At 41.4% G+C, this 24,580-nt stretch overlaps 1 protein-coding gene across 1 annotated transcript in view; it reads right to left on the reverse strand.

Moving 5' to 3' along the window:
* The window catches only part of STOX2 (storkhead box 2), a 102,735-nt gene that overhangs the window by 62,698 nt on the left and 15,457 nt on the right, over positions 1-24,580 (reverse strand). The window lies entirely within an intron of this gene.

Here is a 24,580-nt window from a genome sequence, read left to right on the forward strand (position 1 = left end):
GTAGTCTACTTTCCCCCAGCACCCCAGCACGAAAGATCAGCATTTCCAAAGTAAATTCCAGAAAACACTAGTCTGAGAAAACACTTCTTTAACAAAAGTTTTGTGGTCAAATCAATCTGGGAAACCACTACATATTACACCTGCTTCGGGAGAGTCGCCACTCATCTAGCGTATTTACGGCTCTGCAGTCCTATGGTAAAGAAGAGGGTGCAAACCCACTATTTCCCAAACTAATTTTACCATGGAACCTTTTTTATTCCAGAGGCCCAAGTGTCACAAAAGTGCTGCTCCCATGAGACGTTCGGAGAGCCATGGCCATGGATTTTGAGACTGTCAAGATGGAGAGACTTTCATTCTGCTCCTCCAATTTCATAGCCTTTTAAATTCCCTTTTCATTTGCCTCGATTATTTTGACAAATTTAAAAGTGGTAAAAATATGGTTTAATAGGAAGTTCCCCTAATAAAATTACTTCTAGGAAAAGGAATCTAATATGTATTGATGAGATCTGCATATACTTTTGAAAATGATCCTAGAGTTGATTTCAGATAATTCACAACCAATAAAGTTTTTAGAACAAAGGTAAAATCAGGGATAGATTCTTGCTCTTATGTTTAGAAGATTACTCTGGGTGATTTGTGAAATGCGATGTTATGGTTTTGGAAGCTTATATAACAAATCTACATCGCAAGACCTCCGTTAGAACACGGAGCAGGTGGGTTTGGCAGCAGTTTTCCTGTTTTGAAATATGCATGACTCGGACTATTTTATATTCACTTGCTTCTCTTGCCTTCTCAGAAAACTCAAAATACATTCTCTCAGTGCTGGTGCTTTCGGAGAAAGCGAGTCTGGAAACCCAGTGTTGTTTTGTTCACGAAAAACAAACAAACAACTGCTTTCATGTGTCAAAACTGAAAAAGGTTAAAGGAAAAGCCCTGGACAGTAAAAAACAGTCGATCGCCTGCTTTTCAAAAGATGGAGAAGAGACTGTCTTCCTCCAAGTCACTGACGAAGACACCTGAGAAGAGGCAGCAGTCATGACTTGCCCTTCCCCAGCCTTGGCCTCTTCCCCACGGTCACCCTGTACCTGTGCCCCACATGCAAGGAAAAGGGCCTTTCTAAGGGGCCTCAGCACGGTCATGCCAGTACCCTTCCAAACACTCCCCTTCGCTCTTCTTACTGAAACAAAATCCTCTTTAACATGGGTTGTAGGGTGCTTCCTGCCATGAGCCCAGCTAATAGTTCTTGGCCACTGCCCCCCTGCGGGACTGTGAGCCCCTGAACTCAGTCCTCTCTGGGCTGCCTGTTTACGTGTCTGGAGTCCCCAGCCCCCCGGAAGCTCCTTGAGGTACCAGGTCTTATAGGATGTCACACCCCCATCGAGCGGTGTGCCGTTACGCCATTCCATTTCTTCAGCGCACTGTGATCTTTTCCAAACTTGGATGAATCAGGCCACTTGCCTCGTTGAGGACAGCCCATGACTCCTGGGGCACTCGGGCTCTCCATCCCGCCTCCCCACAAGCTCCTCGGGAGCTCCAGCCACACTGGCCTCCCCTCTGCTTCCTGCTGCCCCACACTCTGCCCAGGCCACGTTTCATGGCAGCCTTCGTGGTTGATGCTGTCTCTCTCCCACTAAACTGCTGGTCTGCGAAGGCCCTCTGCTCACCAGCAGATCTCCTCAAATAATCCCCAGGCCACCACCAGGCCCACAGTGACTCTCCATAAATGTGTCCTGAGTATATGGATGAATGAATGAATGCACACATGCTTAAATGAAGTGTCTAGAGCCACCTGGAGAAACAAAACTAAAAGAATTTCAGCTTTAGCTAACCTTTCTATGAAACAACAGTGTAATTTGATAAGTGTAATGCAGTTGACACACTAATCAAATATAATAAAAATGCTGTACCATGGCCAGAAGAAGATGCCTAAAATGAAAATTCCATGATGTTTAATTCAAGTTATTAACTTTCATGGGGAGACCTTAAACCCCTCAGAGGTGCACGATGTGGGAAAAGGCGCTCCAGGAGACATGGGATGCGGCAGAACATAATGCTGACCACCACGAAGACTTTCACGTGAAAGCCCAAAATGTGAAGCCTCATTTGGCTAAATTTCTAAATTTCTAAGACCCTCAGCCTGAAACAACAACAAGAACTCAGTAAGGAAATATGATTTACCAATATAAAAATATTTGGCGACATTGTGAAAGAAATTAATTGCTAAATTTTTTAAAGTACAGCAAATCACGAACCCAAAACATGGGCCTATGATGGCTGTTTCCCGAAATTAAAGAAGGAGAACAGAAGGAAAATGGTATCTTTGAGCTCCCGTGTTTAAGGAATCAATACTTTGCTTCTTTGAAACCTTGCCTATTAGAGTATTTGGTTAGCAATGTGGCTGCGGACTTGAGATCATTTCTGAGAGCTCCTCTTTTTGTACATTTTTGTACATTTCTCCATCTTCTTTTGGTGCCTGATCTTTAGGTCTGGTTGGCTGGTGGCTACGAACACCACTCTACCCCAGCTATCACACCAAGAACTTCAATTTCCTCATGAGGACGTGCAAATAATTATCAAGACTATAACGCCATTACCGCGTGGAATTTTAATTAGCAGATACCGTTTATCTTATTTTTCTCGTGATCTCTAAGAATCCGCATCTTCTTTCAGCAGTGGATAAACCGGGAGCAAGGAGGAGAAAAGATCTCAGATTTATTGGGCACCACACCTTAAGTACCAGGGACAGAATTTTACCTATTGCCTCATTTATCATAATGGCAATTCAGGAAGTTAGGTCTCGTTATCTCAGTTTTAAGAATAAAGCATTAAAAAGTTAATAGCTTGTCCAGAAGCCCCACAGTCTCGAGAGCGACAGCCCTGAGAGCACCTGGGTCTCCGTCGAGTGACTATTACCCAAACCAGGCGTTGAACAGACCAACAGTAGTCTGGAGCTAAATTGGAAAACATTCCACCTGCCAGTTTTGAAATGCTACATATCAGTGTAAGGACAAGTAATAAATGCGTGAGCTAAAAATAGTCTATCTATGGGTTTCTACTTTTGAAAGGAAATCCACTACTTGGCAAGCATTGCTCTCTACTTACCCTGAGATAAAAGCTTGTTACAACAGCACCTTGTTACAAGTTAGGATAGCACAGAATCAAGGAAAAAGCCAACTAATTATAACATGAGATGCCAACCGCCATATTAGTATGTACCAAATGTACTGGGACACACAGAGGGAACATAAACTCTGCTTGGGAGGACCCCAAAAATGTCCCAGAGAAAGGCGACCACCAGGGAGTCTTTTTTTTTTTTTTTAAGATTTTATTTATTTATTTGAGAGAGAGAGAATAAGAGATAGAGAGCACGAGAGGGAAGAGGGTCGGAGGGAGAAGCAGACTCCCCGCTGAGCAGGGAGCCCGATGTGGGACTCGATCCCGGGACTCCAGGATCATGACCCGAGCCGAAGGCAGTCACCTAACCAACTGAGCCACCCAGGTGCCCAGGGAGTCTTCAGGAAGGAGTAAGAGGGAAAGGCATTTCAAGCAAAGACAAGGGTGCGTGTAATACAAACCTCAGCAAATGCTTGTTGAGTACTGAGAGTAAGGTAACTACTACTATTTAATCCCACAACAATCCAACCAGGTGGTACTGTTACCATTCACTTTTTACAGGCAGAGAAAGAGAAGCACAGAGAAATTAAATCCTGTGTCTACCTGGTGGAAGAGTGTATCGCCCAAGAGCTAAGACAACAGGGCGTATTTGGGATGCGTGTTGAGTAAGATGCAAAAGGCAGGTCCGCTTCACAAACTATACAATTAATACACCAGTCAACGTTGAGACCAACGTCAAGTGTGACTTATCATTAAGTTCTTGCTATGTGCTTGGCACCTTCCACATATATGACCTCACTTACTCCTCATGTCAATCATCTCTGAAATAGTTTTTCTTCCAATAACCATCTTACAAATGAGGACATTAAGGCTAAGAAAAGCCACGTAATTTGTCTGGGATTGCACAGTAAATAAATGCTGAATTCAGGACCTGAAATGCTGGATTCAGGACCTGACTAGAAAGCCCACGATTTTCACCATGATGCTATGCTGCCTTTTGACTAAACACCAAGAGGTCATTTGAAACAATTACAAAGTGGGTTTTGTTTTTTTTTTTTTTACCTCAAATTCAGCTAATACCTTGTATTTATTTGTTTTAGAATGAGACCAGTTATACGGAAACATTCCTGCATTCCTACCAAAATCACTTACCCTGAGTGCCCATTTACATAGAAAATATTTTAAATTGTTCCATTTAAAAACCTGTAGTCCTAAGGGAGCTCTGCAGCTACATTCAAAATGTATTATTCAGATTTAGAACATTAAGCATTTCATGACTGAAGTTTTTTAAAGAGCTTCAAGAAATACATTCTAAAGGGAGGTTATGGTGATTGCAGTCCTTGGCAAGGAGAGAGGAAATGATGCATTCTAGCAAAACAAACCGAAGTTAAAAGAACATACTGAGTGAGGACAAGAGCTCATTTCCAAAAGTCTTTGTCAGACCCGTTACAGTGTCTTTTAGCTGCCACTGAAATAATGTGCCCCAACTTCAGTGATCTAAAATGCCTTCGCTGTACCGGGTGACATGGTCTTCCTCAACCCTCTGCAACATTCATGATCCCCCCAAGAAGGATCGAACCTTCTTTGTTTTCACAAAATTTCTTCTCCTGAGAAATGCCACAGGTTTCATTCATCGACGCCTCTTCCATGGGCACACATAGCACCTTACGACCCCCAAAAACTGACTCGAGCACAACTCACTTTTGCTCAAAATAAGCATACAACCTGGAAACAATCTACGAAATCCAGAGGACAAAATTACTTACTATTCTAAATAGAACTATTCTATCAATAAGCAATTAATAAGTCACTTTGCTGTGGCTTTCTCACCCATGAATGGCTGTACTGTGACAATTCTCTCCTCAGCTAAAATGAGATCGGTCTTCTGTCTCCCCTACCTCCATCCCCCAAATTCTGCAACTGGGATTCTCCTGTGTTCTCCCTTCTTGGAGAAATTTGAAACATCCAGAGAAATTTTAAAAATAACGAACACCTGCAGAGCCGCCACCCCCACATTTTCGGCAATTGTTGAAATTTTGTCATCCTCCTCTCTAGAGAAGAAATGACATCTTTTGGGTAAAGGTGATCGATTCATTGTCTCCATACCCACAGAAAATCACTCTCATTAACTTGCTGTCAAACTTCCCAGGATACTTAAAACACTTTTACATATGTAAATGTCTGCACACAGGATATTTGGTATTTCTAAGTGCATAATAAAAGACTTAACTAAATAGTATCAGATGGTGGATTGTTCTATAACGCTGTCTGCCCTCTCTGTTGACGAATAGCATGCGGACGTGGAAAATATTAGATGAATATCCGATGAATGAATGAAAGATAGGTTGATAATAGGGCAGTTCCATAATTTGCTGAATAAGTTCTTCCAAACATTCTTCACTAGGGACATCAAACTCAAATGCAAACAGAGAACTTACACAATTTTACCCATGTATTTTACATGCGTGCTCAGTAAATACCTGACTGAGTAATGACATCATCTCAATGTATTTGAGTATTCGTTAGCATCTGGAGGCCCCACGTGCCAGGCCCACGTGACTTAAGCCCTGGCGCTCAAAAGAAAGGCACACTTTCCAGAATGTGGAGGGGTATGGCAGCTTCAGTCTCCACTGTGCACAGTCTGGCCAACACACTCACTTTGCGATAGGAATGACCTGATAAATAACTATTTTTTTTTCTGATATAGTGCTGACAACTATTCTGTGATGTATTCCCCAAATTCCTAGCCTGGTTTCATTCTTTCCTGCCCCGCACACTCTGTTAGAGCATTTAGGACACTATAAGTAATTTGTTGGGTTTATACATCTGTCTTCTATACATCAAACCATGGTTTTCTCAAGGGTAGTACTTACCTTTAACCATCTCTGCATCGGCAGCACGTGGCTTAATGCTAAGTCGTAGTACAGTGGAGTGGATCTCCTCGATTTTTAAAATATCATAAAACTCAACGATGATTCTGTGCTTCCATAGCTCTTCATATGTTTTAAATTCGCTTAACTTCCTTACATTTTTATTTTTAAAACATTTTTAACATGGGAACTTCCCAATATTCAAAAGCAGACAGAATAGTATACTTACATATCTATCACCTAGCTTCAGTAATTAACTCATTTTTATCCCTCTTTACAGAAACCAAAACTGGATATCACAGACAATATATTATAGGTATGCTTTAGTCAAGGAAAACCAGGCAAAATCACATGCAAAGGAGAGTCCTTGGCCTTACATCAAAAAGCTGTTTTCAGTTAAAATATTTTAGATTTTTATAAAATGACTCCCTGCTTCAGCTAGGTTTATCAATTAAACAACTAGCTACTGGTCCTGTTCATGAAGCCATGTTCTGGATTGTCAACTCTGTAGACACAGGGTCATGGTCCCATAATATCCTGCACCGACAATTAATGCTAGTTAAGTGACCGCATGTCATTAATAATGAAGGATCATTCTTCCTTTCTAGTCTAAGCTTTCATCTGCAATAGTGAACCTTATTACATTTTGAATCTCCCAGTTTCTTCTGTATGCCACTCTGAAAGCACTTTCATCCCAGAGTCACACATTTCTCTAAAAAGTTTTAACCCCCTCCTTCCAGAATTGGAATTCAGAGCCCCAGCAATTAGACAGCTTGGTAAGTCATGCTAATACAGCAATCCAAAGACAGAGGCCGACCTCTTTATGAAATGAAAACACTTAACTAGGAGAGCAATAATAATTAATTTCACTTCCATAAGCATTGCTTTCCAAAGGAAACTGTTTCTAGAAAAAGACCACACGAGAGAGAAAAATCCTTCGGAATGTCATCTGTCTCTCCACTCAAACCTATGCCAGCCCTGTAGTGCGACAAAGGTCCTGTTTTGTTTTCTCAAGCTGCAACAGCAATTGGCCTGTATTTTACAAATAAAGACATCCCCCCGCCCCACCGCCTCTTTTGGGAGTGCCTACAAAGTCAATTTACAAATGTAAATTATGCAATATGGAATTATTCTTTTTTCCTGAGAAAAGGGAAGGATTTGGTGAAGGAAGCTCAAGGACTAGAGGTTTTTGCATGTAGGTCGCAAAAACGAAAGAGGGAAGTGTAGCTGTCTCCTAGATACGAGCTCAGAAGAATCAGAGGCTTCTCGGTGATTCTTCAGCAGGTGCGTGGACACCCAAATCTAGCAGTCTCAAATCTGGTCTGATGGGGTGAGTCATGAGTGCCCTACAATTATCTATTTTTCATTTTTTGTTTTGTTGGGTTTTTTAAAGCAAGAAGCTTTGCACATATGCATATCACAAATGTGTAAGAAAAGTGTTTCACAAATGTCTAAACTAGAAGGAAATTAGCTGGCTGATCAATCAATAGTAGATTTGATTGTGCCTCTGTTGACACGTCTGCTCTGGGTGTCAAAGTTTATTTAACTGTTGGCTGCTGATCTGTTAACATCAAAATTACATTGACTGAGCCAAAATCAAAGATTCCTCCGCTGTTTACACATTAGGCATGAAGGCTAATTACTTACTAATCCTTGAGGGTTTTAAACACTTTTGATGTACTAAATACCCCTGAGGACCATACATATTTTTTAATGGGTTGAGGACAGATCCTTCAACACATGTGCAATCTAAAAACTAAAGAGCATGTGACAAATGCCGACAAGGGAATCATTATGTCTCTTGTCATAGAGAAGTCTCAAATTCTTCTCGCTCTAGCCAAAGTTTAAAATAAAATATTCACGATCTACTGATTTATATTTCATCTCTGTGTTCCTTCTGGTGGAGCTTTTTAATGCATAATACATAAACTTAATAATATTAATATTAATCCGACCTGCCATGGGCCCACGACTACCTATGCGCCAGGCACTGTGTGCTAGGTACTTACAGCACACCACGCGATAGCTGTCTTACCACCGTATGCTCAGGAACACTTAGTAGGGGTAGATACCCAGTACACAACCACTGGGGTGCTCAAGAAATAGTTTTTGAATGAATGAAAGAACTGAAGAGGAGGAGAACCAGAAGGATGGGTAAGAAGGAATACTGTGAACAAGTGCATATTTCTCAAACGCTCCATCTGTCTATTGAATCCATAGTTCAGTACAGTCATCTCATAGAGTAATTAATTTGGTTCATGGAAAGATACACCAAAGACAACCTAGTACTTTTTTACTAACTCATCACCCTTACCTCGGGCTTAGGTAAAAGAGGCTAGATCAGAGCTTGTTTCATAAAAAGTGGCTGGTTAGCCATACCAGATCAAAAACAAACAAAACACACACAGCAAACTCTGTCTCACCTGTGTTCATCTCTGTGCTAGCCTGAACATAAAAATGGTGTCTTTGGCATGTTATTCGTCAAGAAGCATTTACTGAACAATTACTTTATGCAGGAAATAGAAAACCAAATTTTACAACGGTAAAATAAATAGGGGTGGAAATTTAGAAAAAGGAGTATGTTTAGAACAAAATATAATATATCAATTATTTAGGGTCATATAAAGTAGGAAACTCTTAAAGAAAAAGCAAGGCAGGTTTTTAAGTTGCTGATTCGGGAATAAATGTAGTATAACCAAAGTAGAAAAGAGTACTTGACCTCTGTCAGATATCATGCCTACAACCAGCTTGGGTTATCGTATAGCCTCAAATTAGATTGTGCTACATTCCTGTTGATGACAATATCTCCGAGAAGCTGGCTCTTGGATGGCCACTGTGATAAAAAGTAGTATTGTGCAAAAATCAGTGTGGAGCATGAATTAGGGTGGCAGTGTCCAATCTAATTCCCAGGTTTGAGAGGTGGTGCAGTGCCCAGCATAAGCCTATGTCTCCTTAGTAACTGGAGTTCCTGAAGAATAAAAAACTATTTTTCAAATTGCCACTTAGTTGTTAGGACATCCTTTAAATACTTATTTAGTCATCTGGACCTAAATCAGTGAACAGGATGACGAGGTATTTCTTTTGCCTTAGGAATGCCAGGACAAAATGACCGAAGCACGAAAGGCACCATGAATCCACAGAGTCAGGGAACCTGTGGCTGGCTTCCAGGGGCGCCCTGATTTCAGAAATGAAAAAAAAAATGCATCCTTAAATAAGAGAATGCCGTAGTTATAATCACGCCTGACCTATCTATCACACGGCTCAGAATTTTCAGTAATGTTACGTCTCCTCACTGTGTCTGTCACTTAGCAGATGAAGAATGTGAGACGCAGAGAAGTTAGGAAACAGGTCCCCAGGGCACCGAGCTAGGAGGATTCGAGCATGGGAACTCAGGTCCAGGACTGTCTCCCCCACATCGGCACTCTTCCCTCGGGCACTGCTCCCAGCCCTCCAGCAACTCCATTACAGCTCACACTACACAACTCTCAAAGGATGCTCAGTCACTGTAAAAGCTCTGTTACCATCTGTAGTGGGTTGAGTGGTGGTCCCCCAAAAAGTATACATCAACATGCTAACACCCAGAACCAGCGAAGGTGACTGGATTTAGAAAAGGGTCTTTCAGGTAAGGATCTCGAGATGAGAAGATCATCCTGGATTAGCTGGCTGGCTGTAAATCCAATGACAAGTGTCCTTCTAAGAGACAGAAGGCCATGTGAAGACAGAGGTAGAGACCAAGAAGAGGAAAGATCCACCCCTTAGAGCCTTCAAAGGGAGCAAGGCCCTGCCAAGACCTCGATTTCAGATGTCTAGCTTCCAGAACTCTCTGTGATTGTAAGCCACCTTGTTGATGGTACTCGGCTACAGCAGCAAGGAAACTGCAACGCCATCCATAGAGCCAAATCACCGAATAACTAAGGTGGTTATAAAGCACTTAAAAATCCAAATGACCTGGTCAACTACTAACGGCTATTCCAAGTGCAGACTCTGAAAGCAATCTTCTACCCAGGAGATACCAAGGAACCCACTCTTGACCAATTTCATGACATGGTTCTCATTTTAAAAATAATTTATTTTCAGAAAAAATATTTATAACGAGTAGCCTAATAAAAGACTGGTATTTTATTTTTTTAAAGATTTTATTTATTTATTTGCACGTGCACGAGAGAGAGCACAAGCCGGGGGAAGGGCAGAGGGAAAGGGAGAAGCACCCCCCCAACGTGGGGCTCGATCCCAGGACCCCGAAATCATGACGTTTAACCGCTTGAACCACCCAGGCACCCCAAGACCGGTATTTTAAATCAGAGCTGATAGACTGTAACAACTGATATTACAAGGCTAAAAAAAAATCTGAAATGCATTTCAAAACAATCATCCTAAAATGAGACAGAATGTTGTCTCCAAGGTGAGTTATGAAAACCAAAGTTATCACACAGAAGCCACGGCATTTACTCTGGGAATAAAATAGATTCCCCCTATAAACAAACTCATGGAAAAAATAACTTGGAAGGAAACAATCTACATTTATTTAAAAAGAACAATAACAATGGTGGGGACCCCACACGTCACGGGAAAACCACAGGGTACAAGTAATCCATCACTAAAAGCTCTTAGAAAAAGGGGTGTTTGCAAGATGTGCATATAAACCGAATAACTGCTTGTTTCTTCAACTTCAGATGGATTCGTTATACTTGAGCTTCTCAAATTACCTGTGGCAAGGATGCTTTTGTAAAATATAATAAAAATGAATTATTGGGGGAAATGAAATTTAAAACCAAAAAAAGAAGTCCAAATTTTTTCATTTTTTATTTTTTGCAAATTTTTATTGTATGCAGATATCAAATTGCATTTCAATAAATATAACCAGAACAAATAAAACACAGGAAGAAAAGACAAATCATGCACATTGTTCATTGAAAGTGTACTCAGACAATTAATTTCAAGAAAAGCTATTATACTCGCAATTCTTTGTCTTTTCATAATTGTAATGGAACGAAATTTATGAGAGAAATAGTATTCCCCATATTAAATGTCAATATGCACACCCTGAACAAACTAAGTATATCAGTAAGGTTTTTAATGTGACAAATGAGCTTGCTTCTTGTTTGTTAAGTTACTAATCTAAACTGGATGGATGGCAATGCTCTTGCAAGAGATAATGTGTATCTAAAATGCTTCTGTGTTTTGTTTTCATAACAGTCATAGTAGAGAAATCAGTCTCAAAAAGGTATGTTAAACGGGAATGAAGGAGATTTTAAAGCAATTCAGCAAGCTTGGGCTTTTTTTTTGTTAACTTTTACTCAAAGCCAGAGATGCTGTATTTTCAAAATTTATCTTTAATCCTTCATCAGTAGTCAAAGCCCACAATTTATCCAGTTAAGTGAGAGCTAAGTTTAAATCATCTATCGGGGATGCCTCGGTGGCTCAGTCGGTTAAGCGTCTGCCTTTGGCTCAGGTCATGATCCCAGGGTCTTGGGATCGAGCCCCACATCAGGCTCCCTGCTCAGCAGGGAGCCTGCTTCTCCCTCTCCCGCTGCCACTACCCCCTGCTTGTGCGCTCTCTCTCTCTCTGTCAAATAAATAAATAAAATCTGGAAGAAAGAAAGAAAGAAAGAAAGAGAAGGAAGGAAGGAAGGAAGGAAGGAAGGAAGGAAGAAAGAAGAAAGAAAGAAAGAAAGAAAGAAAGAAAGAAAGAAAGAAAGAAAGAAAGAAAGAAAGAAAGAAAGAAAGAAAGAAAGAAAGAAAGAAAGAAAAGAAAGATGGGGAATATAGTAACAACATCCTACTAGCTCAGCTCCAACCACACCTGAATTTAATGAGACAGTCCACGAACAGTGTGCTTGGACGTGGCTGAAATGTCAATCTCCTCCCAGGTTTAGGTGCCTACTCTCAATGTATTTTTAAATATTTTAACCACTTTATGGAGGTATGATTGACATACAAAAGGCTGCACGTATCTAATGTACACAACTTGATGATGTCAGAGAGAAGCATACACCCGCGGAACAGCGTTATGCCTGTGGGTAATGGCACTGTGCTGTATACTTAAAAATTTGCCAAGAGGGTAGATCCTATGCTAAGTATTCTTATCGCCCAGACACAAAATACTAATAAAGAGGGCAGGAGGAAACTTTTGGAGGTGATGGGACACTACTGTATTTCTATAATACAATAGTGTATAAGCATGCAACTCACAAACCGAGTAAAAACTTACGTATACCTAAGAGACGAGAGTATATTTTAGATGGCTGTGGCTAACACAATTTCTAGGTCTACCTTCAAAAAAAGTAGCCTATTTCTCCCCTGCCCCCCATTTTTACTGACATATAATGACATGCCTACTCTTAATTTTTGAATATAAATCCTGGTGGACCTGTCCACCAACCCCACTCAGAGTAGCTTTCAAGCAAACTTCCGACATCCCTAAGGAAGCACTGTGGCCTCATCTAATAAAGGAGGCGGCTGTTCTACGGCTTCCTGGGTGTTTGAAATAAGGCGAGAAGACATTGCCTTCTCCCCATTGGAAACTCCTTCAAGTCAGATGAAGAAATCACGACAGCCTTTCAAGAGAGCGATGTCTACACGGGGAAGTGAAATTAACTAGGGGAATTCTGGATTAATAATTTTTTTTAAAAAATGACAGATTTTTACCTCTGCTGAAGCATCCCATATGTGAAATACTAGTTTCCATAGGTTAGGGGTTTTCCTTGCCTGCTACTAAGCTTTCTCGTAGGGAGGGAATGGAAAGGAAAACCCTAATGAATGTCCATCGGATGCAGTGGAGGTCACCACAGTCCCCCCAACAAAAGAACGCTTTAACTGTGCATCAGACCCCCCACACACACACTGCTCTAGTGCATAGAAATCTGTGCACATGAAAACTTAAGGTACTGTGATGATTATTTCCCTCCTTGCTTATGATGCCTATTCCGGAGTTGGTTAAAATTAATAAGATAATACCTTCGTGAAGAAAACTCGTTATACACAAAAGCGTCAATCCTCTGGCCACAAAATTATATCTCAAATTGTTTAAAGAATTGTTCATTCTTACAAAATTTGTTTCAATCACAGTTACAGTGGAAATAAGGTAACAGAGCATTTGCAAGACCTGTAAGTGGTTACAAAGATAATACTGCACGAAGTTAGGAAGTAAGACAGTGTCACTCAGCACACAAGTACCTCTAGGGATACAAGCAGGCTGGTAATTCCAAATGTTAAAGAATTCTATGCACTTATATTTCTTCCTTAAGTAAGCTTATTTATGATTAATACTCAAAAGGTCCTTAGTTCCTCATACTCTAGGTTTTTCATTCATGGTCTTCAGGCAGAGTTGTTCCTACACAATGTTCATGTATCGTCACAATTTCAATGCTTTGGTCCATATTTTCTGCTTTTGAGCAACTTTCTAGTGAAAAAAGAAAAAAACCATAAGGCCTTATAATACAGCAAAATAATATATGGCAATAAAGTAAAATGGCCTTTTCGATAAATTCATGACCCACCGTAAAAGAAAAAAAAATGCACAACCTTTACAGGAGAAACATAAAGCGATATACATCAATCACAGCCCTCCGACAAAGAAAAGCCATGTGGAAGCAATTAGAAATGAGTAGAATCAGGTGGGCATTTCATAGCAGGGTGGCTTCACCAGGACAGATGTGGAAGAGTCACGTGGACAGTGCTCAGAGAGTCCAGAAGAACAGCTTTGGCCAAGGCTAGCAGGCAGACTATAGCAGCACTCAAGTTTAAATTCTACTTATGTTGGTTACCCTTAGGGAGTTGGAGTGCATGGTAAGGATTTCAAGTCTAAATTTATGTACAAGTATATTGTTTGAAGTTTCTACAGCAACGTACTTCTTTTGTAACTTTAAAAAGTAACTTTTTCTCTCCAAGGAATGTTTTAGAGTCTCAAATCCAAATCTGAAATGCAGAAGGTCCCTTCCAACAAAAATTCAAGGTGCTTCAAGGTATATGATGTACCCTCTCTCAGGTTTTTGACCTTAAAAATTAAGAACCTAAGAAATTAAGAACCTAAAAACCTAAGCACCTAGAAAAAAAAATGTCACCTAATTATTACTCTGACATTCTCCTTCTGGAATGCAAATACCATTATTATAAGTCTCTGCAGGAGCAGAGGGGAGCAGAGGAAACTAGCAGGTTTTAAGTCCATCCTGGATCCCAGGCACAATGTCAGCTACTTCAATGTATTACCATCCCCCTTTACTACCATAACCGCCCAACAAATGAGGCATAAGTATTTGTGTTACAGGTGAAGAAAGAGACCCAGAGAGTCTAAAAGGATTTTTCCAGATCATCTAGCCAAGTGCCAGGGCTAGGATTCACTCTGGTTTGACTTCCACCAGCTACCAAACTGCTCTGCCCTTCTCGCACCCTGCCTCCGATTCGTTCACCCACCTTTCGTATTACCTGTTTCCCTTCTAGTTTTTCTGGAACAGGTAGATAGACCTATTCACCCTTACAATTCCTAAGGAGTTGATCCCCAAAAGCTGCACTCCAAACCAAAGGGAAAGACAACCCTAAATATGGATTTGCAATAAAAAAAAAAATCTCCCTCTTCTCTTTCAGCAGGGTGATACCAATTAGAGACGTTTTGGACATCTGTGAGGCAGTTTTGTTTGCCACAACCCAAGAGAGGGTGTCATTGTGTTCAGTGGCTGGGGTTCCACTGCAGTGCACGGGGCAGACCCCCCAGAGGGCATGTTCCATTGTGGGCTCCCAACGTCCTGCAGCACATGTGAAACACTTCTTTGCAATTAGAATAGAATTGCATTTTATATATAAACACAAAACCGTTTGACCCACCTTTTTTTTTTTTTAAGATTTTATTTATTTGACAGAGAGAGAGAGAGAGAATAGGCACAGTGGCAGGCAGAGGGAGAGGGAGAAGGAGGCTCCCCGCTGAGCAGGGAGCCCGATGCGGGGCTCAATCCCAGGACCCCAGGGTCATGACCTGAGCCAAAGGCAGCCGCTTAACTGACTGAGCCACCCAGGCGCCCCTTGACCCCCCTTTAATAAACACTGACTTCTCCAGGAGATTAGATGGACATGGAATAAACTTTGCTTCGTTTACAATGCTGTCTTGATTTACTCCTCACTGCAGACAATTGTGTCGGTAATGGTAATGGCAATTATCACTGGAGCCACCCTGCAACACGGCTGGATCAGCCTGTGTTTGCATTCGGGATGACGGCTGACAGGTGCAGGCACCTGACCACGTCATGGGGGCCTTCCAGTGAAGCCTTATCCAAGCATTTACATAGGAAAATACCCGTTATTTTATTATGCATTGCATTCTTTTTATTTCTCCCTTATTTTGCAACCAGGTAACATACTGGTTTTTTGCAATGATGTGTACTGGTAAGACTATATTTCTGGGTAGGAGAAGAAGCATGACCAAGGTATTTGTTGTAACGAAGGAGGTCTGTTGAGGCTAAGAGGGTTGAAAACCACTGCTCTATATCAAAGAATTGCTGAATAAGAGAATTTGGATATTTATTTTATTTTATTTTTTAAAAAAGATTTTATTTATTTGACAGAGAGAGAGAGAGAGAGAGAGAGAGAGAGTGAGAGAGGGAACGCAAGCAGGGGGAGTGGGAGAGGGAGAAGCAGGCTTCCCGCGGAGCAGGGAGTCCAACCGGGGCTCCATCCCAGGCCCCTGGGACCATGACCTGAGCCAAAGGCAGATGCTCAATGACTGAGCCACCGAGGCACCCCTGGATATTTATTTTAGAGAACTCTGTCACTAATTGCTGTGTAACCAGGAAAGTCAGTGAAAGGAGACAGAGACAAAAGATAAGCTATATAAAAAATAAGAGATGCCTACACACTTAACTCAAGGTGTTTGAGTAAGTCCCTGATTCAAGAGAATGGATGCGGGGCAGGACATGAGGAGAGAGGGGCAGAGATTGTTTGATTAAACATCCTATTTACGGGACGCCTGGGTGGCTCAGTCGGTTAGGTATCTGCCTTTGGCTTAGGTCATGATCCCAGGGTCCTGGGATCGAGTCTTGCATCGGGCTCCTTGCCTGCTTCTCCCTCTCCCTCTGCCTGCTGCTCTCCTTGTTTGTGCTCTCACACTCCCTTGAGCTCTCTCTCTCTCTGGCAAATAAATAAAATCTAAAAAAAATAAACAAACATCATATTTATATTTTACCTTTAAAGAGGTGGGAATCAGGTTTGAATTTCATGTCGTTTCCAGCCCTATACCCTCTTTTTGTGAATCCTTAAATACCTTACCTTCTGTTTACTTTCCTTTTATTCTCCCTTTGTCCGTTTCTCCGTTTATTTAATTTTTTCAATCATACTATATTTATTTATTTTTTGTTTCAGTTTTGTATTTTTTAATTGAATTTAAATTCAATTAATTAACATATAACATATTATTAGATTTAAATATCTCCCTGATATCCCAAATCCTGTCGGGCCTCTGCACCCCAAACCAAAATGGTTAGGGATACCCAGGTTGGGCACAGTGTTATTATAACCTAAAACTCCCCCCATCTTTGTGTATAGATTTTTATATAATCACTTTAATTTCAGTAAGATTAAACACGCTTAAGAAAAGCCATTCCCAATGATGCCTTTTGCTAAATCTACAGTAGGAAATTTAAAATGAACCACTATCATTTCAAATACGTTGGGGAAAGGTATGATATTCGTATCTGTCCATAAATTGAAATAAACGTTGAATGAGAACTAGATAATCTGCTTCTGAAATTATCCAGGAGATTAAGGGGAAGCGTTTAGATGGCTGCACATTAAAAATGGAAATATTAGGGTAATATAAACATTAACCAATAAAGCATTCAGAAAGTGTTGTGATATTTGCGTTTTTTTCAGTCATTTAGAATGTGAATCTGCCTCTTGCCAATTTCATATGTATGTTCTAAGGACATATGGAAAGATACAGGCAAGCTCTTTGAAGTACTTTATAGGGGCGCCTGGGTGGCCCAGTTGGTTGAGCGTCAGACTCTTGATCTTGGCTCAGGTCAAGATCTCAAGGTCGTGAGATCCACCCCAGCATCTGGCTTGCGCTAAGCGTGGAGCCTGCTTAGGATTCTCCCTCTCCCTCTGCTCCTCGCCCCCCCACCAATAAAAAAATAAATAAAATCTTTAAAAAGAAAAAAAAGAAGTGCTTTATAAATACCAGGTATTTTTGAAATAGTATTCTGCAAGAGGCTATAAATATTGTTCCAATGAGGAGCTCTCATGTGGGACATTTCTTTAGTTCTAAAGCTACAGAAACACCCACATCTCCTCCAGCCTGACAGGCAGTGGGGAAACACTGTGCTGCAGGAAGCCAGCTTCCCCATTTCGTAGCCAAACTGAACTTGCTTCAGGAGGAGAGGCCATGCTCCGCACTTTGCACGAGGCTCAAAACAGTAACTGGATTATTCCGGAGCGACATGATCCCTTGTGTGAAACAAGGCAAATCTAGGCGCTTAAGACCTTTATAGGGAATTAAAGCCATGTGTACTAGTATATTGTACAGGCGGATTTCTCAGATGAACACAAGGGGGAAATGTCTATCAAGCATCTCCAACTGGTATACCTACAGCAGTACCTTGAACACAACCTATGCAAAATGGAACTCACCAACGTCCTCTACCCCAAAGCAGCTCCTCTCCTCATGTGTTTTTCATCTCAGTAAACGATGTCCTTCCTTCACCCAGACAGCTGGGTGCTATCCTCTCCTCCTCCCTCCTGCTCACCCGCCATGTCTCATGGATCACCAAGCTCTGTCAGTTGGGTCCCCCAGGGAACCTCAGGTCTGTTCACTCCTCTGCCTCTCCATTGTCTTCACAAGCTCCTGGCCGCCACCTTCTGAGGTCTGGGTCCCTGGAACAGCCCGTACATGGTCTCCATGTCTCCTCTTCTGCCTTCCACAATGCAAAGTACTCTAATGTCATTTTCTAGATTAAAAACCTCCATGGCTCCTGGTTTACCGCTTCTTGAATAATACGCAAATTCCTTAACCCTAGAAGCAGGGTAACAATCATGTGTCCCAGTCTATCTGGGATAGTTGCACTTTATGCCTGCTATTCTGGTGTATTTATTAATAATGCCCCCTTTGACAGGCTCACGGGTTCCAGTTCAGATGATAAATTATATGGTCACCCTACCTACAAAGCCCCTTCTGATTTGCCTTACTCTCCCGACTCAGGTCTGGCTTCTCCTTACCTTGCACACTACCTTCTAGGCATAGTGAATGTCTTTCAGTCCCCTGCTTTCCCAGTGTCTGTAGACTCTAAGAACAGGAGCCTGTGTCTTGTACTCTCCCTAGGCACCTGGCACCTAATCTACTACTTGCATACAGACACCAGATACCACGGAATAAACCAACTGAAGAGAGTCCCAGGAATATGGTGGCTCTATAATGAGTATATTGTAGCAGATGACTGATGAAGACCTTTTAAGAAATTAAAAGGAAAAATAACTCAGCAAACTAGGGTTTGGATTTAAGGCAATCATTTCAACAATAAACTCTAGTTCCTAGATGACTATTTGAAAGGGCTATTTTGATACTAATACATTTTCATAATCCCTCATCAGAAATTTCTATTAGGGCTGATGCTCAGTCTCTTTGATTTTCAGACATCTATAGAAACCACATATGGCTCTTAGAGTCTCATGCAAAATACTATAGAAATAGATCAGTATTCTGAGCCAGGTTTTCAGAAATACTGACGGATGGCATAAAAATATATATAAATATATATATATATATGTATATATATATATATATATGGCTTCTTCCTCCAAGAAAGAAAAAGGCGAGAAATACAACTTCATATTATTCTACTATGCTTTAAAAATTAATACTGAAACCCAACTTCCTTCTTAAAAACAAAAGTTATGTAGCTAGGATAATTAGTCGCAAGAGATGGACAAAAATAATGAGAAAGGGCTACACATAATGCCAACAAGACAGCTGTTGTACCTCAGAAATAAACATTTAACTACGAGCTCATCAATGCTGCGGACTTCCACCATACAGTGGAGCTAAATGGTCTTTTTTTGGGTACATGTGGGGGTGGAGTGAGAAGCCAAAGTTATGAATCCTTCGCAAGTCTCTTTGTTCACTTGGTTTTCATGTTTACAAAAGATTCAGAAGAACTTGGTGCGATCTAGGGCCGAAGAGTCTAGCACTTTCTCAGTCTCGCTTGTGTATCTGAAATATGCCCAACAATCAATTGGTTATTGATATAAATGATATCACACAATTACCCTCATGAAGGCAATGGCCCGACATTATTTACACTTAATGTAGTATGAGGAGAAACTGCATACTACTTCTTTTTTTTTTTTAAAAGATTTTATTTATTTATTTGAGAGAGAGAATGAGAGACAGAGAGCATGAGAGGGAGGAGGGTGAGAAGGAGAAGCAGACTCTCCGCTGAGCAGGGAGCCCGATGTGGGACTCGATCCCGGGACTCCAGGATCATGACCTGAGCCGAAGGCAGTCGCTTAACCAACTGAGCCACCCAGGCGCCCTGCATACTACTTCTAAACCCACCACACCAAGACTACTCTTTTCCTTGAATTCTTAAAACATTTGTATCTAAATATGTGCTGGATTAGTCGGTGAGGGAAGCCAGATGTCACCATAGAACCAAAACATAGCATAAATTATTTGACGGAAGTATAGTTAGTTACTCAATATCCAGGGTGAGCTCTATATTCTTTGGACTCACCCTCCATGTTGTACAAAAGAACCTAATTATTAGTAATGAGTAGGTCCCAGGACTTCAGCAAATCACTACATTCCTAAAAATGGCTATGATTCCATGTAATTTTCCCAAATAACTACAAATTTTAAGTTACCTCTTTATATCTTTAAAGACTGTGAGCATGAAACTTAAGACAGCAATTACAGGGGCGCCTGGGTGGCTCAGTTGGTTAAGCGACTGCCTTCGGCTCAGGTCATGATCCTGGAGTCCTGGGATCAAGTCCCACATCGGGCTCCCTGCTCGGCGGGGAGTCTGCTTCTCCCTCTGACCCTCTTCCCTCTCACGCTCTCTATCTCTCATTTTCTCCCTCTCAAATAAATAAAATCTTTTAAAAAATAAAAAAAAGACAGCAATTAAAATACAGTATTCATCTGAGTGCCTTTTTGGACAGTTACAGAAGTTGATCTTTTTGGGCTTTGAGTTACATCACAGACCCAACCCATCACCCAATTTTGTATTTCACACTTTATCCAAAGCTTCTACTTCTCTGCATAAGAACTACGGCTTTCTCAGACATTTTCATTTTGTTTTAATTCTTACGACCAAAAGGAGCAGCCGGGGTTCTTTCCAGGACCTTTCCCAAAAGGAAACCAAGGAAATTCTCTCCTGTCTTGGAAACTTTGAGAGAAGACTCAGGCTACACTGGATTGGACGCTGGACAGGTTGCTCAGCCCACTCACTGTGTTCACGGCCCACACCCACACAGACAGGACACTTGATCCAAAATTTGTGCCTCCGCAAACGATGAGTTTATTCTAGACCTCCTTCATGATCACCCTTCAATAGCTGAAATCTCTAATAAATAAATCCCTGAACCCCAAGGCTCTCCTCCATTATCTTCTTCGCAGTATTCTCCACCTGAAATAGAAATTTCTCAAGAACCTTGAGAAGGCAAAATCCAAAATCCTTCGGGCACGGAAGTAGCCTTACGTAGGTGTGTTTTCTTACTGTTGTTTTGAATCCCCAGAACTTATCTTCTGCAAATGAAGGCAGCAACCAGGGCTACGAACATTCAGGGCACCACTCTGGGAAGATGCCACAAGAAACAGGGGGGGCAGCTCCAGATGCAAAAATGCCCCATCGTTAGAGCGGAGCCCCTTCCTCACCAAGGTGAGAGGAACAACTGCACTCAAGACGGATGGCATGACGCAAAAATGAATGAGTGGGAAAGAAGCTGCCACAAAGCAAACAACGCAAAATGGAACCAATGCAATCCCACGCTGTGGATCCTCAGGGCCTCCATTCAACTGGGAACAAATCTGCAATTTTGTCCTCTCCATGGAGGACCATGACCGCCATGCTGGTCCTATAAGAGCCTCCGCAAGACAATCCTTCAACAGCAAGGACAGGTGCAGAGCCTAAGTCAGTTTCTGGGCAACGTAGGGGGGAAGCTTGTGTGCCCTTGCTGAGGGAGCTGCTCACTGACCTGCAGATAGAAAGTGGGGTATCTGCTAAGGGAGAGGACAGAACAGACTGATGGGAGGTCCTCACAGATGGAGAGCCCTGGCTAAGTCCCAGAAAGGGCAAAACAAGGCAGTAATTAGGATGTCACACCAGCACACATGCACACTCCTACCTCCTATCAAAAACATCAGTTGGCAACCTCATGACTATTAAGTCCTAATTGCTACTTCCAGATCAGTAACATGTGCGCTGAAAAAGTACCACGTCTATCCCGCAAAGCCAATCTATTTTAAACACACGGTTTAAAACTGCTCCCTAAGGTCAGGGAAATTGTAATTACTGGCAGTTAAGCCTTTCCTACCCCTAAAAAAAAAAAGAAGAAGAAGATATAGTTGTAAGAAATAAACGACCCCTTTTTATACCCAAAACTGCTTATTGCTATCCTCAGACCATAAGGTAATTATTAATAAGAACTGTTAACTGTTATTGAGCACAAATCTTGTGCCAAGCACTACTCTCAATGTTTTACATTTATTAAGGCATTAATCCTCAAAACAACCCCATAAATAGATGCTGTTATTATCCCATTTTACACACAAGACAGAGAGAGGTGAGGCTACACCGCTGGTTAGGTGCATGACCTGTGTCCGGACTCCGGCAGCCTTCTCCCAAACCTGGGCTTGGGGCCACTATGGCTGCCATTGACTCTACTTCCAGAAAACCAACTGAAAAGTCTGTGTGTACAAAGAATAGATAACTGGCTGGAAAACAGATGAGGGTCGATGACTAATACTCGCCATGACCCATCGTTGTGATCCCCATGGTATGCCGCCATTTTTGCATTACCATATCTTTCTTTTTTCTTTCTGTTAGCTGTACATTGATACCTGACTCACAACCCAGGGTCCATCTCCTAATTCTATTAGATTTGGTTAAAGATACCACTTGGGACACCTGGGTGGTGCAGTCAGTTAAGCGTCCGACTCTTGATTTTGGCTCAGGTCATGATCTCAGGTTGTGAGATCAAGCTCCGTGTCAGGCTCTGTGCTGAACATGGAGCCTGCTTGAGATTCTCTCTCCCTCTCCCTCTCCCCTATTCCCACCTCTTTCTCTCTCTCTCTCTCTCAAAAAACAAACAAACAAACAAAAACCAGCATTTGCTTTTATCCTAATTCTAAACTGGAGGATGAAGAACTAAAGGTTTTGACTAAGGAAACTTGGATCTGGCTTCCAATCCTAACTCTGATGTTTACTGACTATGTAATAATATTCAACCTCAGACTCATCAGTAAACTGATATAATCATAGTACCGAACTCAAAGGGTTGTTTGTTCTCTTAAGTATATAAATATAACTGGCATCTCACAGGCCCTCAATAATGAAGGACATTATTAGCACAAAATTCTAAAATCCTTAGGGAAAAACAGCATGGTTTTTACTTATTTCTTCTGGGATATATATTTATCATTCTGAGTGTTTACCTTGTATGCTTTACTTATTTTTAATTTTAGTATTTATTTTATCTTGACTATCACCTTCTTTCAATTTTACTTTTTAGGTTTATCTTGAATAACTCTTAATTTATCTTGTATATTTATGTGTGATGTATTTATGTAGTGTGCACTTTTAGTGTATTACTTATGAATTTTAGATAAAAAAAGAAACGTATCTGTTCTCCTATAGATGGCAGAAATACGTATTTCTTTTTAAAAGGAAAGCAGAAGACCCGAGATGTCTTTAAGAATGCAGAATTACCTCATCCTCCCTTATAAGAAAATTTCATTTTAATTTGGTATCTACCAATTTGGAGTTAGGGAATTATAGAGTTGGGCTAGGCTGAAGGTCACCTTTACTTTAGTTAGGATGGATAAGTGGCATAAATACGGTTTCAAGGGATCATATCAATTACTGAAGAAGGAAAAATAACCTGTTTTCAAAATACTAAAGGAGCAAATTCTTATATGGCAACAACTGATACGCTAATTATAAATAATTTATCCATTCGTTAGATAGCCTGAGGGCATGAAAGTAATGACTCCATTTCATTAGACATTCTATAAAATTTAAATCTTTCACTTATTTAGACAAGTCTTCCTCCTAATTATCCCAAATTAGTGCAATTCTAGTCCTAGTTATATTTATTACATTGTCTAGTGGGACTTTATATACATAGCAAGTCCCATCTGACAAAGGCCTAATTAGATGATCAATTTCTCTTGTCTAGAGCTACAGAAGAACACCAATAGTCCTGAAGAAAAACTTCTTCATGATGCTATACTCAGATCTGAATTATTCTTGGAACAATGTTAAAAGGAGTCTGGTTTGAGAAAAAGACTCAAATTACTGCCCTCTCTATTTCTGTGGAATCTGGATTCACCTTTTGAGTATTCAGAATACCATCATCAGAGAACCATCCAGAAGATTAAACAAAATCCCCTGGATCCCTCGTCATATGCTGTACCTGCACTTCCAAGACCACACCTCCGATGAGACACCAGCTCCGGCTTCCCCGGAAGGTGACAACACACAGAGAGAAGGAACCTCGGCTTTTTAGGACTCTTGATCCTTCTGCCTGGCAAAGTGCCAATTCTAGAGAACTCCGAATGTCTGGTTTTTCCACTTCTGCACTCAGATTGAAGAGCACTGGTCATGAAAACCATTCAATCAAACTAAATTAAATTTAAAATTAAATGCCACCACAAATTCACCATATCTGGCCTCAGCTGAGCTCCTCAAGAAGTTGCTCACCAATCTGTCTACACATCCCTCTTCTGGTACCAACGTGACTAATTTGACTTCACCCCCTTGCCCATCTCCCCCTCCACCTCTTACAGCCGATGGCCAACTTCCTGCTTCAAGGAGGAGACAGACACCATGGCATTGAAATCCCTCCACATCCTGGCCCCTATGACCCTTCCAAGCCTATTGATAACCACTCTCCTCCTCTCCAGTTCTTTCTCTAGGGCCACAACCCACTGTCCTGAGCCAGGATGATCTCATGCAAATCACAACATGTCACCACCCTGCAGCAGTTATTATAATAACTAATAATTAGTTGTTAAAATAAATTTAATTTAGTTTGATTGAGTGGTTTTCATAACCAGTGCTCTTTAATCTGAAGGCAGAAGTGGAAAAACCAGATTTTATCCTGTGAATAAAATCACAGCTCTTTGGCTTGAACTCGAGGACCCCTCTAGATCTTAAGCAGTGTCTCCCACCACCCCGAGCTCGCCTCCAAAGGGCGAGAACTGCCTGCCTAGGCAAACCCCCCTCCAGCTGTCTGTCCCTCCCTGCCCAGCTGACGCCCCTGGAACCTTTAAGGGCTGGCTCAGGACCGCTGTCTCTCTTCTGCAGTCCCCTGCAGTCCCCCAGATTTCTGCCAGGCACCCCTGCAGTGTGGCACCTCGCTCAGCTCCCCCCACGCTTGCATGATACTATCCTACA

This window comes from Zalophus californianus, chromosome 2 (genome assembly GCF_009762305.2).
Source record: "Zalophus californianus isolate mZalCal1 chromosome 2, mZalCal1.pri.v2, whole genome shotgun sequence".
Taxonomy (NCBI): domain Eukaryota; kingdom Metazoa; phylum Chordata; class Mammalia; order Carnivora; family Otariidae; genus Zalophus; species Zalophus californianus.